The sequence below is a fragment of the Ustilago hordei genome (genome assembly GCF_900519145.1).
Source record: "Ustilago hordei strain Uho2 genome assembly, contig: UHO2_mito, whole genome shotgun sequence".
NCBI classification, from domain to species: domain Eukaryota; kingdom Fungi; phylum Basidiomycota; class Ustilaginomycetes; order Ustilaginales; family Ustilaginaceae; genus Ustilago; species Ustilago hordei.
This window is the reverse complement of record NW_024545271.1, coordinates 4,242-17,727: the sequence shown is the minus strand read 5'-3', so window position 1 is coordinate 17,727 and position 13,486 is coordinate 4,242. Positions and strand designations below refer to the sequence as shown.

The 13,486-nt window shown below is 41.3% G+C and overlaps 6 non-coding genes across 6 annotated transcripts; 5 read left to right on the top strand and 1 right to left on the bottom strand.

Annotated features, from left to right (window-relative positions):
- Window positions 1-5,169: 5,169 nt before the first annotated feature.
- Window positions 5,170-5,240, top strand: tRNA-Trp(CCA). Its single transcript has one exon. It is a non-coding gene; the product is annotated as a tRNA-Trp (tRNA).
- Window positions 5,241-7,377: 2,137 nt separating this feature from the next.
- On the top strand, window positions 7,378-7,448 carry tRNA-Met(CAT). Its single transcript has one exon. It is a non-coding gene; the product is annotated as a tRNA-Met (tRNA).
- A 725-nt stretch (window positions 7,449-8,173) lies between these two features.
- tRNA-Glu(TTC) lies at window positions 8,174-8,244 on the top strand. Its single transcript has one exon. It is a non-coding gene; the product is annotated as a tRNA-Glu (tRNA).
- Window positions 8,245-8,388: 144 nt separating this feature from the next.
- Window positions 8,389-8,459, top strand: tRNA-Thr(TGT). Its single transcript has one exon. It is a non-coding gene; the product is annotated as a tRNA-Thr (tRNA).
- A 1,061-nt stretch (window positions 8,460-9,520) lies between these two features.
- On the top strand, window positions 9,521-9,591 carry tRNA-Pseudo(TTG). The gene has a single exon. It is a non-coding gene (tRNA).
- Window positions 9,592-12,663: 3,072 nt separating this feature from the next.
- On the bottom strand, window positions 12,664-12,737 carry tRNA-Lys(TTT). The gene has a single exon. It is a non-coding gene; the product is annotated as a tRNA-Lys (tRNA).
- Between the last annotated feature and the right edge of the window lie 749 nt (window positions 12,738-13,486).

The window sequence follows — 13,486 nt, the reverse complement described above, 5'->3', positions numbered from 1 at the left end:
ATGCGCCGAATATTTTGCCCTCTCTTTTATAAAATGAGCCCTTCTCAATCTACATAAAAGGCGTTAAAAGTTTAGTTACTATTTACGGATCATATTATAAAAAAGTGTTCTCTTTTGTATTTAATATTTAGTAGATCACACTAAGTATTCTTTTACAATGGACCGCCGGGCGCATCTTTGATTTTATAACCGCCCGCGCCTTCTTTTTTATTTTTTGACGCTTTTTTGTTAATCTAGAAATAAACTTTCAATACAAATTTTCTAAATTGTAGTTCTCATAGCGGCGCCCGCCCCCCCCGCGCCTTCTTTTAAAAAACAAGCGCGTACGCGCGCCCGCGCGTAGTTATAAAATCGCGCCGCCGTAGGCGCCCTAGAAAATTTAAAAGAGGGCGCCTACGGCGGGGGCGCTCTGCGCCGATCCCTTCGGCGCCCGCCGTAGGCAAATTGAAAAGAAATTTTATAGGGCGGGCGCAGCCCCCCGCGCGTACGCGCTTTAAATTTTATAGGGCGGCGCATTTTATTAGCGCATTTTAGTACGATCCACTAAGTTATTAAGAGTCCCGCGCGTTGCGCATTTTATTAAACTTATTAACTCTCGCGCCGCCCTATTTTTTATAAGAAATTGAATTTGCGGGGGATTTCTACGCGCGTAGCGCCTAATAAAATGAAATTATTTTGTACAAGGTAATCATTTCTGCTAATGCGCGTAGCGCCCCTCCCAATAAAAATATTCGATTGGGCGCGCGTACGCGCGGCTTCGCCCTAATAAAATGCGCCTATAAAAATCTTCGGCGCAGAGCGCGCCCGCCGTAGGCGGGCGGGCGCAGCCCCCCGCGCGTACGCGCTTTAAATTTTGCGGCCTTTTTTTAAGAATGCGCCCTATTTGTACTAGTATCAATTGTACCAGGATTTGGCTCAGGATCAGACGGTACATTTAATATTAGTACAGTTACTAATCTTCTACCTCAAGCTGAACTAGGTATCCTTAATTGGTTTAATTCTGTATGCGCGGTGTTAAATCCGCACAAGCGCGTACGCGCGCCCTATTAGTGATGTACACTACACATTTAATACTGCCCGGGCGAAGCCCTCCCTTCGGGAAACAGGGCGCTGCTGATACACAATTAGCTAGTTTCCTACAAATCCGCCGAAGGCGTATTGGTTACAGTATTTATACGCCTTCGGCGGTGCTCTATGGCTAATTGTAGCAAGTGTTATCCTTCTTCTAGCGGACCTATTACACTTTCAATGAACAAAATTTCTGCTAATTAAATTATTTCTCGCTAATAAAATCTTCGATTTTATTAGCAGCGCCTTATTTTCCCCTGCTCGCGCATTCTTTTTTTAGCTAATATAATCGGCGCCTATAAAAAAGCGCGCCTTCGGCGCGCCTATTTTTTATTGGCGCTGCTAATTTTTCCCGCGCGTTGCGCAAAATCAAAGATTTTGCCTATCGGCGGCCCCGCTGCGCGAGCAGGGGCGCTACGCGCATAAGAAAAAGAAGGGGGGCCAATCGGCGCCTATAAAAAAGCGCGCCTTCGGCGCGCCTATTTTTTATTGGCGCGCCCGCAAATTTCTTTTAAATTTGGCCTTTTTTTTAATTTAAAAAAATGCGCGGGTGTAACCCTATCTTCGATTTTGCGCGGCTTCGCCCGCCCACCGCGCCTAATAAAATGAGGGCCACTAGTAAATTGAATTTTCTAAGCGTAGCTAATAAAATGCGCCGCCCTAGAAAATTTCAAAGAAATTTGCGGGCGCCGAAGGGATCGGCGCAGAGCGCCCCCGCCGTAGGCAAATTTATTTTCAATTTTATAGGGCGCCTACGGCGGCGCGATTTTATAACGCCGCGCGTACGCGCGCGCGCCGAAGATTTTTTATAGGCGCCTTCGATTTTTCGCCTTTTTTTTTTCTTAAAAAAAAAGAAGGCCGCGCGTAGCGCATTTAATTAGGCGCATTCTTTTTTGCTAATATAATCGGCGCCGCGCTATGCGCAAAAATATTCTATTTTTTGCCGGGTTTTTTTTTAAGAATGCGCGGTAAAAATTAGAAAAATTAGCACTCAAATTAAAACAAAAAGGAAGGGACGTTTTACTCTAAAATCTTTTGTTGATGCAAAAAGAGGAATCTATATTAGTAAATAAATTGCTAGACTAGTTTTTATACGTATAAAAATTTAACAACAGTGATTAGGAAATAGAAAATTGGATGCGCGTACGCGCGCCTTACAAATTCTTCTTATTTACTTTACAATCGAATTTACTTATTAGATAAAATAGTACTAATATAATCTTAGACTTTTAGTAGGCTCTATTTTCTAAGGCGCTAGAATAATGATTGATTAAAATATAATAGTCGCGCCTAATAAAATTGACTAGTCGCCGAAGGCTTCTAAGCGTAGCCCTATCGAAGGCGCTACGCGCCTTAAAAAAGAAAGCGCTAGAATAAACAACTATTAGTATGACAACAACGCTATAAAGTCATAGATCTATAATCGCTTAAAAAAAAAAGAAGAAAACTTTTAGTACTCTACATATAAAGATAAAAAAGAACGACTGAAGTATAAAATTAATTAATTAAAAGGAGGCGCGTACGCGCGGCTTCGCCCGCCCCCCTATAAAAATCGGCGCAGAGCGCTTTTTATTGGCGCTACTATTTTATAGGAAATGAAGAAATTTTCATTTCTTTACTTTCATTATTTTGTGCTGCTTTCACTTTTAAAGCCGCGCCTATAAAAAATATTCTATTTTTTATTGGCGCGCGGTTATTTTATTTATTAATTAATCAATCTAAAAGTACTGCTTTATATACAGTTTAGTAATATTACTATATTTCTATCTTATAAAGTTATTCTATAAAATAAAGCGCCGCGCGTAGCGCCAAATCTTCGATTTTGCCTACGGCGGCACTCTTTTGTTTTATAGAATACTATTTTCTTACTATAATTGGTTACAATTACTTAGTAATGATCTAGGGTTAGCAAAGCTATTATTCTATATAAATATATTGTTAAAATGTTTAATCTATCTCGAGCTCCTATTACAGTAGTTTTTAACGAAGCACCACAACCTTGGCAACTAGGATTCCAAGATGGAGCATCACCATCTCTTATTTACTGTATCTCACTAGTCTTTCTACTATCTATTCTTGTTCTTATTAGTTGCAATGATACTTATCGAGATAAGTATAATAAAGAACTAAATATAGTAGCAGATGTACTTATCTATATTAGTATTATTTGCCTCTTCTATCTAGTATGAAACTATCTAGGTCCCGGACCTATCGAATGTGCATCAGAACTAGATCTTGAGCTAGAGCTACGAAAAGACACAAATCGCTCAATGAGCGAAAATACCAAAGCAGCAATTGTCGCGTATACTGGGATGGTTGGAACGGTTGGTGCTGCTATTCTCAAGGTGAAAGCAGGATCACCAGTAGTTAAAACAGGGATCTTTTTTGGAACGGTACTCGCCGGGGGGCGCCAATAAAAAATAGAATATTTTTTATAGGCGCGGTATTAACGGAATGCTTGAAACAGCTAATAAAGGCCACATGGCAAATATGAGCGCGCCAGTATTTGCGCGTAAAGCTCCTACTCCTAGTACTCCTATTTCAGATGTAGCCCACACTACACGCGGGAGAAGACCGCGCGTACGCGCAGGGCAACGAACATACAATATTCATTCACCTCTCGAGAATAACACGGACTCTACCGGTTCACTATTTTGGGATTACCTACCTAAATTCCTACCTGACTGGATGAACCAGGATATTGCTAGTCGACTTCCTAGTTCTCCGAATAATGGGACATACCGCGCGTAGCGCCTATTTATGCAATATAATCTTTTTATTTATATTCTGTGTATCCTGTTTTTTTTTACTCTTCTTTGTATTGGACTGATCAGTATTCTTACATGGACTAAAAACAATCGAGAGTATCTGATTGAAAAGGTACTACCAACATTTCTCGCTAAGTTTCTACCTTCTAAATCAGTTCTTGACGCGCGCGTAGCGCATCCTTATAAATAAAGTATCGCTTATCATTTATGCTGTATCATATAGTTATGGACTTTATTTTCTTTACATAAACCCTATTCCAGGAGAGCGCTTCGCGCGGAATGATATGTGACAATCTAATAATTGTACCCCGCGCTCATTTTATAACTTTGTGTTAGGGGATAATTCAACTATAATTATCCCCTGCTAATATAATCGAAGATTATATAAGGCGCGACGGCCGAAAATATTTTTTTATCGTAACTAGTTTTTAGATAAGGATTGGATTACTATTTACAATAGACCGCGCGTACGCGCTCTGTTTTCCTGCGCGTTATAAAATCAAAGATGCCTTCGGCGCGGCCTAATAAAAGTAATACTGATTAATCCCTATTTTATTGCCTTGATAAAATGATGGAACCCACGACTGGCGCCCTTTATAAGAATAGCTATCTTTTATATACTCTGAGTCGAGTACAGATGGCTTCTGTTGGGGAACTGCAAATTCTACCATCTAGGGTTCAATTCCCTCTCGACTCTACAATATCTTACCAACTCATTATTGTAAATACCGCGCCGCCGTAGGCTATAAAAAGCGCTCTGCGCCGATTTTTATTTTGTAGCGCCGCGCATTTTTTATAGGCGCCTTCTATTTTTATTAGCGCGAGTTAAAACCTTTGATTTATAAGGTTTATCTGCTCCCTCCTTATAAAATCGCGCGTAGCGCATTTTATAAGAGCCACTAAATCAAACAAAAAATTTTTAGAAGCGCGTTTAGATACATGAAAATATATCCGCGCAACTATTAGTTATTTATATATATAGATTAGCAGTCAAAAGGGGGGCGCCCTAATAAAATGCGCCTATAAAAATCTTCGGCGCAGAGCGCGCCCGCCGTAGGCGGGCGGGCGCAGCCCCCCGCGCGTACGCGCTTTAAATTTTCTAGGGCGGCGCGATTTTCTAACCCCGCGCCTTTTAAAAACAAAGCGCTAATAAAATGCGCCTATAAAAAATGCGCGGCCTATAAAATTTCTTTTAAATTTTATAGGGCGCGCTCTGCGCCGATAGGGCTACGCTTAGAAGCCTTCGGCGACTAGTAAATTTGATTAGGCGCGGATACTTTTGTCAATAAAATAGTATGAAGTATTTTATAAGTATAGTAAGAAATAATTAGAAAAGAATATCGTATAATGGTAATACTATGATCTCCAAAGTCATTTATGTTGGTTCGATTCCAGCTGTTCTTGTAAACTTGTGCTAATAAAATCTACTATTGGGCGCGCGTACGCGCGCCCTAATAAAATGCGCTACGCGCGATTTTCTAACGCGCGTCAGCGCCTTTTTCTTATGCGCGTAGCGCCCCGCCCCGGGTGAAACCCCGCGCCATATAAAATCAGCGCGTAGCGCCCCCGCCCTATAAAATTTCAAAGAAATTTTATTGGGCGGGCGGGCGCAGCCCCCCGCGCGTACGCGCTTTAAATTTTATAGGGCGGGCTCCGCTTAATTAAGATTATTGTATAGGAACTGAAAACATCTTTTATAAAGATATTCAGCATCTGTTCACCAGCTAGTGTTTACCGTAATAAAGATTTTCTCTCTATTATTGGCATACTGGCGCACCATATCATTGTTATTTACTATGCTTGCTGCTGCTAAATACATCGGATCAGGAGTAGCTGCTCTAGGACTAATCGGAGCTGGAATCGGAGTTGGAATCGTATTCGCTGCTCTAATCCAAGGAGTTTCACGAAACCCTAGCCTACGAGGTTAAAATCTGGCCTCTACAGGGTGAATTGCAAGGAGATCTTATGTAAAGATAAGAGAATTTGCAGCTAAGCTTAAGTCAGTGCCCTTCTAGTAAATAGAATAGAAACTAGAAAGCGATTTAAGAAAGTTCAACGACTAATCGGTGAGTTGCACTAACAATAACCCGGACACGAGCGCCCTGCTATTTATATTGTATTATAAATAGAAGACATAGTCTAATCTAGTAGGTGACTACTAGCTAACTTATTAAAAAGAGTTAGGTCATACCTAATAATAGGTATGTTTAATACCCAATGCAACTATTTACTTACGCAATTCTAGGATTTGCCCTATCAGAGGCTACTGGACTATTTGCGCTAATGGTATCATTCCTGCTACTTTACTCATAATTATTGAGTACTTAACGCTAAGTTAACCTATCCGGGGGGGGATAGATATTCCCCCTTTCCACCTTCGATACCTCAGTACGTATAAAATAACATTCCGCGCCCGCGCCAATAAAATCGTAGATTTTGCGCGTAGTTATAAAATCGCGCCGCCGTAGGCGCCCTATAAAATTTAAAAGAGGGCGAAGCCCGCCTACGGCGGGGGCGCTCTGCGCCGATCCCTTCGGCGCCCTAGAAAATTGAAAAGAGGGCGAAGCCCGCCTACGGCGGGCGGGCGCAGCCCCCCGCGCGTACGCGCTTGAAATTTTATAGGGCGGCGCGGTAACAAACTATCAGGTAGCCTTAACATGAACAGTAGTAGTAATACTACGAATAGCAATCATCTCATTCCGCCCCCACTTGGCGCTACGCGCGGGGATTCGCCCTGGTCTATTTTTGATTGGCTATTTTCACTTCTTCCTAATTCTATGAAGCAGGAACTGCGAAATCGAGTACCTGCAACAGATTTCAGTGAACTAAGCGCTATTGACGTGCTACACTTCCAATACAACATCGTTGTACTTCTAATTGGAGTAACTGCAATTATTGTACGCGCCTATAAAAATGCGCCGCGCTATGCGCAAAAATCTTCGGCGCGCCCAATAGGGGGGCTGCGCCCGCCCTCTTTTAAATTTTATAGGGCGGCGCGATTTTTATTGGCGCCCCTTGTTCTAATTACCATCTACCGATACTGTGTAAAATATCGAGATAGTATCGTTGAGAAATTTACACTACTTAGTAATATTATCCCATCAGATAAAGTGGTATATAATCTAATTACTGTTCTACAAATTATTGTAGTTGTTAACATTTCAACAATTGTTGTAGGGCTAAAGTTTATAATCAACCATCCATTTGTATTCAATTAAACGATATTATATATCTATCCCCCACGCGTCAGCGCCTATAAAAATGGGTCCCCGCAAAATTTACTAGTGGGCGCGCGTAGCGCCCCTGATTAGGCGTAGCGCTGTTATTTTAAAAAAGAAGCGTAGCGCGGGGCGCCTATAAAAAAGCGCCTATTTTTTATTGGCGCGGGGACCCCGCGGGGGGCGGGCGAAGCCGCGCGTACGCGCGCCCAACCAAATATATTTCTATATATATTTTCAATCATTAGAGAGTAACTTTTTATTTGATAATAGATCTGTATATATATAGTTAGTATAAGAATAGCAAAGATTAAATATATAAAGTACTTTAGTGTAAAGGTGGCACAGCAGACTCATGTCCTGCTAGACCAGTGTTCGAATCCTGGAATGTACTCAATTAAATAATTATCGCCTTGAAATAGGAATATTTAAAAATGAATTAATATTATAAAAAGAGCGCGCCTAATAAAATGAAATTTACTAGTAAATTGAATTTTCTAAGCGTAGCCGCGCTATGCGCCGAAGATTTTTGCGCATAGCGCGGCGCACTATTAAACTAAAATGATGCGGCCGTTTTAAAAAGCGGCAAAATTTACTAGTAAATTTTATAAGCGTAGCGCAAAATTGAAAATTTTCTAACCTCACATCTAGTTGAATATAGAAATATTCTATCATACTTTATTACCGCCCCCTTCGATTTTAATTCTCCCTATCATAATGCTTGTATTTGTATAGTGCTAATAAAATTACTAGCGGTTAAAAAATCAAAGATGCGGGCCGCCGTAGGCGCCGAAGGGATAGAATATTTTTTATAGGCCCGCCCTGAAAATAAGGGATTTTATAGCCACTACTTTATAAATTGTGATTTATTGCGGTTATAAAATTGAAAATTTGGCGCTACGCCTAATCAGGGGCGCTACGCGCGCCCCCTAGTAAAAGTAAATTTTGCGGGGGCGCCGCCCTATAAAATTTCAAAGAAATTTGCGGGCGCCGAAGGGATAGAATATTTTTTATAGGCGCCCCACCCTATCTTCGATTTTTGCGCGTAGCGCGGCCACTACTAATAAAGCGCTACGCGCGGATGGGTTTAATTTATGTATATATATATATATAGGTATAGGTCTCTTAGTTTAAAGGTAAAACAGTAGATCTTCATTTTACTAATAGGAGTTCGATTCTCCTAGAGATCAGTAGATTTAGATCTATAAAAAAGAGATATGCGCTCCGCGCGGAATAGTGCGCTACGCGCGATATTCTAAAACCGCCGTAGGCTGTTAAATTGTAATGGGCGGGCGAAGCCGCGCGTACGCGCCTAGTTATAATATAATAAAAATGTCGACTTAGTTTAGTGGTAGAATAGGTAACTTGTAATTACTTGACACTAGTTCGATTCTAGTAGTCGGCAATATACTGTAAATATAAATAGTAGTAACTATAAAAATACTATATAATCTAAGATCGCGCATTCTTTTTGTGCGCGCCAATAAAAAATCGAAGATTTTTTATAGGCGCTTTCCCTTATGCGCGTTATAAAATCGAAGATGCGCCCTCCGGAAAAATAAGGGAAAAGCGCCGCGCGTAGCGCAAAATCTTCGATTTTGCCTACGGCGGGGGGTTATAAAATCGCGCGTAGCGCCCCCGCCCTATAAAATTTCAAAGAAATTTTATTGGGCGGGCGGGCGCAGCCCCCCGCGCGTACGCGCTTTCAATTTTATAGGGCGGAGCCGCGCGTAGCGCCTTCGATAGGGCGGGGGGCGCCCGTTTTAAAAAAAGGCGAAAAATTTCCTAGTAAATTTGATTAGGCGCGTCTTTTAAAATCTTAGAATCTTTTTATAAAAAGAAATTTATATATAAACGAATTAGAAATTTCCACTATATAAATTCTATAAATGGAATGTGGCTATCACCTAATAATAGTTAATATAAATGTGCTATCGCGCGTAGCGCGGATCTTATAGATTGTAGTAATAAAGAAGGGGCCGCCGATAGGCGCGCGTAGCGCCTTCGATTTTTATTCCGTAGCGCGCCCTAGAAAATTGAAAAGAGGGCGCCTACGGCGGGCGCGCTCTGCGCCGATAGGGTGGGGCGCCTATAAAAAATATTCTATCCCTTCGGCGCCGGCAAATTTATTTTCAATTTTATAGGGCGGCGCGCCCGCAAAATTTACTAGTAAATTTGATTAGGCGTAGCGCAAAATTTTACAAATGTAAATAAAAATCTTCGATTTTGCGCGTAGTTATAAAATCGCGCGTAGCGCATTTTATTAGCCCTCCTTATAGTGAGGTTCTGTTCCTATTGATATAGTATTCTATTTTTACATAATTGTATAGAATTATAAGTATAAGTGGTAATATAGGATCTCGTCTAAAGGAAAGCCTGCGGCGGTAATGAGAATGGTTAAAAAAAGTAATAGTAATACTACCTGATAGTAGACTACTATGATAAGAATACTAATAAAGTAAAATGTAGGATGTCGTCTAAAGGAAAGACTTTCTTTTTTGGTGAGAAAAATAGTTGTTCGATTCAACTCATCCTAGTTATTGTTTGTGCTTATAAACCGAATATTTATAAGTATTTATAAAAGTAGAAGTTTAAACGGCCGCGCGAAATTTAACTAGTTAAATTTATAACCGCGCGCCAATAAAAAATAGAATATTTTTTATAGGCGCGGCTATATTAATGTAAGAAAGAATCCACTTGTTAAGGTATAGTTTACCATCTTGTAGTCGAACAAATACGAAGGGATATGAATTCCTTCTAGTTGGGATAGTTTCTCACAAGCTTTATTACGAGAGAGAGTTAGCAATAAATGTTTGGCTAGGTTCTAGAGTGCGCTAATAAAATGCGCCGCCGTAGGCAAAATCTTCGGCGCAGAGCGCGCCCGCCGTAGGCGCCCTCTTTTCAATTTTCTAGGGCAACGCCGCGCGTACGCGCGCGCGCAAAAATCTTCGCCCATTGGCGCGTGCATAGAATAGGTTTTTGAATAGAAGAATTATAACTACTCTCTTTCATGTTTTCATTACGAACTTTCATGAATGCTAATAAAATATCTCCGCGCCTTCTTTTTTTTTTTTAAAAAAAAAAAGAGGCGGAGCGCAAAATTTACTAGGAAATTTTATAAGCGTAGCCGCGCGGCCCCGCCGAAGGCTTTTAAAAACAAAAAGAAGGGCGCCCAATCGGCGCCTATAAAAAATATTCTATCCCTTCGGCGCCCGCCCTATAAAATTTCAAAGAAATTTTATTGGGCGGGCTTCGCCCTCTTTTAAATTTTATAGGGCGGCGCCCAGGCGGGCGCGCGTAGCGCCCCGCGCGTACGCGCTTGAAATTTGCGGGTTAAAAAAAACAAAAAGGCGCTGACGCGCGGGGCTCCTAATAAAATCTTTTATAACGCGCGTACGCGCCTTTTTATGCTCCTCCGGAAAAATAAGGCGCGACAAAAAGAATGGCTAAGAAAATTTTCAATTTTATAACTCCATAGTAAGTTGATATTCTGTGGTAGCATTTTCAATTGGTGTAGTAGTAATGGCAAAGTAGGCGCCTATAAAAATCTTCGGCGCGGCTACGCTTAGAAGCCTTCGGCGACTAGGAGGGCGAAGCCCTTGCGCGCGCGCGTACGCGCGGCGTTATAAAAAGCGCTCTGCGCCGATTTTTATTAGGCTCTTTCAATAGCCTTTTTAATTGTAGAAGAGGTAATACCAGCAAGTAGTTGTGCTTGTGCTTTAGATTCAAAGCTGAAAAGTAGTTTATCACCGCAAAAATCTTCGATTTTTTATGGCGTAGCGCCGCGCGTAGCGCCTTCGATTGGGCGCCCGCAAAATTTACTTTTACTAGGGCGCGTACGCGCGGCTTCGCCCGCCCTCCATTTTATTAGGCGTAGCGCATTAAAAAAAAAACAAAGAAGCGTAGCGCGCCCTAGAAAATTTCAAGCGCGTACGCGCGGGGCGCTACGCGCGCCCGCGCCGCCCTATAAAATTTCAAAGAAATTTGCGGGCGCCGAAGGGATAGAATCTTTTTGCCTACGGCGGCGCCGATTGGGCGCGCGTACGCGCGGCTTCGCCCGGCGTAGCGCTTATAAAAGTAAACAGGTGCGATTTTTCCGCTTTAATAAGTTTCCTTTTTTGTGATAGTGTCTCACTTGTAACAGTCGGATTAAAAAGATCTCGAACTACATTTAGTTCTGAATGTAGTGTATCGATAAAGTATTGTTTTATCTTAGTTACATCAATTGGTTTGTACTGAGTAGGATCAATACGTAGAAGAGTTAGTGAAATATTTTTGCTTCTTTTTCTTATGCGCGTTAGAAAATCGAAGGCGCTACGCCTAATCAGGGGCGCTACGCGCGCCCGCCGTAGGCGGAAATTTTGCGCGGGCCGAAGATTTTGCGCGCGCGCGTACGCGCGGCGTTATAAAATCAAAGATTTTATTAGCGGCCGGGTGTAACCCGCGCGTAGTTATAAAATCAAAGATGCGGGCCGCCGTAGGCGCCGAAGGGATAGAATATTTTTTATAGGCCCGGCCTCCCATAATAGTAAAAGAATGCGCTACGCGCGTAGCAATAAAAATCTACGATTTTTATAGGTCGTAGCTGTGTTGATAGAAAATTCTCATTAAAGTATAGTGGCGGTATAAAATGAATATTTCGGTGTCTTACGTGTACTTTGGCCTACTAGAGATACTCCTGTTGGATTATAAGTCCAAATATAGAGCCAAAAAAAGAGGGGCCGCGGCCGCGCACTGAACTCATTAATTAGTTTTCGATTGTTGCGCGGGTCTTTAACCTTTAGCATATCAAAAGTACATGGAGGTAGGTTACTTGTTCCGCCGTTTGGCGGAAAATTCTTACTCCAATTTGCACCACTAACTTTTGTATTTACACTTTTAGCATATAGAGGTAGTGGACGGCGCATTCTTTTCTTCTTTTTGACGCTAATATAATCGAAGATTATATAAAGCGCATTAAAAAAAAGCGGGCGCGGATCAGTACCATTAGAAATTTCTGTAATATCTCGTCTCTTACGTTCTTGTTTTGTAAATTTATGCTAATTTTTGGAAAAATGCGCTACGCCTCTTTTTTTTTTCTTAAAAAAAAAAGAAGGCGCCTATAAAAATGCGCCGCCCTAGAAAATTTCAAAGAAATTTGCGGGCGCCGAAGGGATCGGCGCAGAGCGCCCCCGCCGTAGGCAAATTTATTTTCAATTTTATAGGGCGCCTACGGCGGCGCGATAGGGGACCCAAAAAAAAGTTGACCGTCTTAGAAAACATTTCCCGTTCTAATGAGAAAGAAATTATGAAAAGGTTCTGTAGATAGCTTAATACATCTACTACTAAGAATATTCCTTTAAAATGAAGGAATACCTGACAATGTTTATAACATTGGGGCCCCTATATAATAAATCTCTTATATAGTGCATGTATTGGATAATAAAGAAGTATATAAAGTTTATTATAGATATCTACTAATATAGGAAGATAAATTCTTATAAACGATATCTCTCTTTACTGCTAGAGAATGTAATGAGAATGGTTGTTCGATTCAACCCGGGCTTCGCCCGCCCTCTCCGATAGGGGGGCTTCGCCCCCCCCCCCGCGCGTACGCGCATAGAAATATATGAAGATAGTAGGGCTCGAACCTACGACCTCGATATTAAAAGTATCGCACTCTAACCAACTGAGTTATACCTTCTTTATATAGGTTACTTAAGGACAAACCACTATTGGCGAGGTGTCGGCGATTGCTAATTGTCTGGGATATTACAAACTCCCTTAGGAGTTCGAATCTCCTTTTGTCCGTTGTTAGTAATAATATACCTATATATAGGAATTCCAAAATACATAAAAAATGGGAAACTTTTTTAGCTACTCTCTTCATATTCGTATTTACTAAAAATGAAGTCCTCAACGCGACTGGGCTTCGCCTTCCCGCGCGTACGCGCTTTTTGTTTTTGGTTTTGCTAATTAGGAAATGCGCCGCGCGTAGCGCAAAATCTTCGATTTTTATTTTGTAGCGCCTTCGATTTTGCCTACGGCGGGTAGCGCCAAATCTTCGATCGGGGGGCGCCCTCTTTTTCTTTTTTTTGATTTTGATTTTCATTTTTATTTTCATTTTTTTATTACAAAAATGCGCAAAAAAATATACGATTTTTATTCCGGCGTAGCCGCGCAAAATCTTAGGCGCGGCTACGCTTAGAAGCCTTCGGCGACTAGTAAATTTGATTAGGCGCGGAGCGAGAATAAAATAGTAAAATGCATTAGTATAAAGCAAAAGATTGAACTAAAAAGAAAGTAACTAGACTAAGAGGATTTCCCACAGCAATTTGCAGTGGTACGATGGCTTTACTCTACAAATGCTAAAGATATTGGTACACTGTATCTAATCTTTGCTGTATTTGCAGCTATGATTGGGACAGCATTTTCAGTACTAATTCTAATGAA